Here is a 3,461-nt window from a genome sequence, read left to right on the forward strand (position 1 = left end):
GAAGTACGGTCGTAGCTTCTTAGCTGCCGTTACGAGAGCCAGAGAAAGTTTCTCTATCTCGGTATAGCGCGTTTTTGCGTCAAGTAAGGCTTTGCTCACGTAGTAGACCGGCCATTGGACCTTGTCTTCTTCGCGGACAAGAACAACACTTACAGCTCTTTCAGAGACGGCGAGATATACGTATAGCATCTCGTCCTCGCTTGGTTTAGAGAGGAATGGTGGGGACCCAAAGTAAGCCTTCATTTCCTAGAAGGCATCTTCGCATTCGTCCGTCCACTCAAAGCCGTCCGCCTTCTTTAGAGCTTTGAAGAACGGTTGACACTTGTCGGTGGCTTTAGACACGAAGCATGTCAGAGCGGCAATCTGACCGGTCAGGCTTTGCACCTCTTTGACTCGTTTTGGAGACTTCATTTCAAGGAGTGCCTTGATTTTTTCGGGATTCGCCTCTATCCCTCGTCGACTGAATATGTATCCGAGGAATTTCCCGGATTCAATCCCGAGCACACATTTGTTGGGATTGAGTTTCATTTTGTATCGTCGCTGGATCATGAACATCTCCCTTAGGTCGTGTACGTGATTGGTTGCCAGTAGGCTTTTAACGAGCATGTCGTCCACGTACACTTCCATTGTCTTGCCGATTTGATCGGCGAAGTTCCGATTTACCAAGCGCTGGTATGTTACTCCCGCGTTCTTAAGACCGAAAGGCATGACCTTATAACAATAGAGACCTCGATCGGTGACAAAAGTTGTCTTAATTTGATCGGGCTCGTGCATTCGAATTTGGTTATAGCCCGAATAGGCGTCCATGAAGCTGAGAAGCTCATGGCCAGCCGTGGCGTCCACCAGTTGTTCGATACGCGGGAGTGGAAAGCAGTCCTTAGGGCAGGCTTTGTTAAGATCTTTGTAGTCTATACAAATTCACCACTTTCCCATTAGGCTTTTTCACCATTACCACGTTGGCGACCCACTTGGGGTACTTAGCCTCTCGAATGAAGTTTGCGGTGAGGAGTTTCTCGACCTCTTCATTTATGGCCAGGTATCGCTCTGGGTTGAACGTTCGTCTAGCCTGCACTTTTTCGGCGACCTTTGGGTCGTCGTTCAATCGATGCACTATTACCTCGGGGTCGATTCCGGGCATGTCCGCATGAGTCCATGCAAAAACATCCTTGAACTCCCTGAGGAAGGCAGTAACCTGAGTTTTGATGGCGAGTGGAAGCCGGATGCCGATCTTTACAACCAGATCAGTCTTAGATTCGTCCAGGACGATTGGCACAAGATCATCAGAGGTTTCCACCTTGAGTCTATCGACTTCATCCCGGGGATCAAGTTCTCCGAACTTCCTTGCGTCCCTTGGGTCGCATGGGTAATCGTCTTCCAGTTGGAAGATTGTGTTGATTGTTTTTCCCGCGGATTTACCATCAAATCCTTGCACGTAGCATATTCTGGCTTGGGATTGGTCTCCGGCCATAATCCCAATTCCCTCTTCGGTGGGGAATTTCACCAGTAGGTGGTACGTGGAAATGATTGCTCTTAGCCGGTTCAATGTGGGTCGCCCGATGATTAAGTTATAGGGCGACTCTTCATCGACCACTAGGAATGGGACCATGTGAACGGCCTCAATTTCTCCAGGGGTCCCAACGGTGACCGGCAGGTCAATGATGCCCTTGGTCATAACCTTTTCCCCAGTGAACCCAAACAAGGGCATTTGGGTCGGAGTCGGGCACAGCCCCCGAGCTTCATGCGCTCTAGGGTGGACTTGAAAATTATGTCGATAGCGCTGCCGTTGTCGATAAGAACCCTTTTCACCAAGTTATTGGCCACTTGGGCTTTGAGCACAATTGCGTCATTGTGCGGATGCACAACTCGCTTGGACTCTTCATTGGTGAAATACATCGTCTCGTGAGGCACGGACGGAGGTTCTTCATATGTGAAATTAACGTGCATAGCAGCGTCTTCCTGAGTTATGGCCCTAAGGAATTTCTTCCGTTGTCAGGTCGAATCTCCATCTTGTGGTCCTCCCAATATGGTGGTTACCACGTGGAGCTGTGGATTGGCGTTGGCGGCAGCCGCGGTTCGGTCGGCGGAAGCGGCTGCTCCTCCTCCCTAACCAGACTGTTGTCTGTTCGTGGTGGGGCCCGCAGCGCTAATCATGCGCAACACGAACTCTTTCAGTTCACCCCGTTGGATCAAAGCCTCGATTTGCCTTTTAAGGTTGTAGCATTCCGAGGTCAAATGACCGTATTCCCGATGGAACTCGCAATATCTAGATCGATCGCGAGTTGCGGGATCCTTTTTCATTGGAGCCGGGGGCGTGAACTTGTCACGTGCCAGAGCCAGGATCCGTTCCGGCGCCATGTTCAGTGGCGTGAACGACGAGTACCCCTTGAAGTTTTCCGCAAGTCGCGGCTTCTAGGGTATAGGGGATTTGCTATTAGAAACCTGATTTCCCTTCTTTCGCCTTTTACAAGGTTCGTTTTGCTCGTGGCTAGGTTCTTCCCGACGCCGAGAACTCTGATAGTTACTCTTGCGGCCGTCGAGGTAATCTTCGACTCCCATGAAGGTCTTAGCCCGAGTCATTAAGTCGGCCATGGTCGAAGGGACACGGCCGACGACTGACTTAAGGAAGTCACTTGTGTGCAGGCCTTCTATGATAGTGGCAATTGCGTCACCGTCGTCAAAGCGGTCGACCTTGTTCGACTCTTCAGTGAATCGGGCGTGGTATCGTCTAAGAGACTCGCCACTCTCTTGCCTGATTGACCACAGGTACATCTTGGTCTTCTTTTTTACCATAGATATAGCGAACCGTGCTATGAACATGTCCTTCAGGTCTTTGAACGAGTGGATGCTTCCTGGCCTTAAGTTTTTGAACCACTCAAAACCGGGTCCGGCGAGGGTCAAACTAAAAGCTTGGCACATGGCACCAGGAGAAACACCCTGCATTGTCATCCAGGTTTCATAGTGCTGGATGTGATAAGCGGGATCTGCTTTCCCATCATAGGGAGTGAGGTTCGGGAGTTTGAAATTCCCCGTACAAACCTCAGCCAATATTTGAGCCGTGAAAGGCGAGGAGTTCTGCTCAACGACCCCATAGGTGCTTCAACCTACTCCGTATTCTCGGAGATCTCGTACCTCATTCCGAAGATTTACGATCATAGTGACCACATCGAGACCGGTTGTCGGAGTAACCCCCTGTTCGGGAGGAGTCACCTATCGCCTTTCGTTAGACCCCTGACCTGTGCGGCGGTTCCCGTTAGTTGGGGCTGCCAGGGGGACGTTGGGTCTAGAGCTGAGTCGCTCTCTCAGATCATTGCCACGCCCAATGCGTTGAGCAGTGAGGTGGTCCCTAAGATCAGGGTTGGTCGTACGGAGGCTGTCACGACCCGCAGGACACCCGTCGCCCTCGGATCGCGACCTTTCTCGTAACATTTTCATAACCATTTATATTTTCAAACGAAATGAAC

The sequence above is a fragment of the Urtica dioica genome, chromosome 2, assembly GCF_054948205.1.
Source record: "Urtica dioica subsp. dioica isolate 48M chromosome 2, U.dioica_male_clone48M_v1_H2, whole genome shotgun sequence".
Lineage (NCBI taxonomy): Eukaryota > Viridiplantae > Streptophyta > Magnoliopsida > Rosales > Urticaceae > Urtica > Urtica dioica.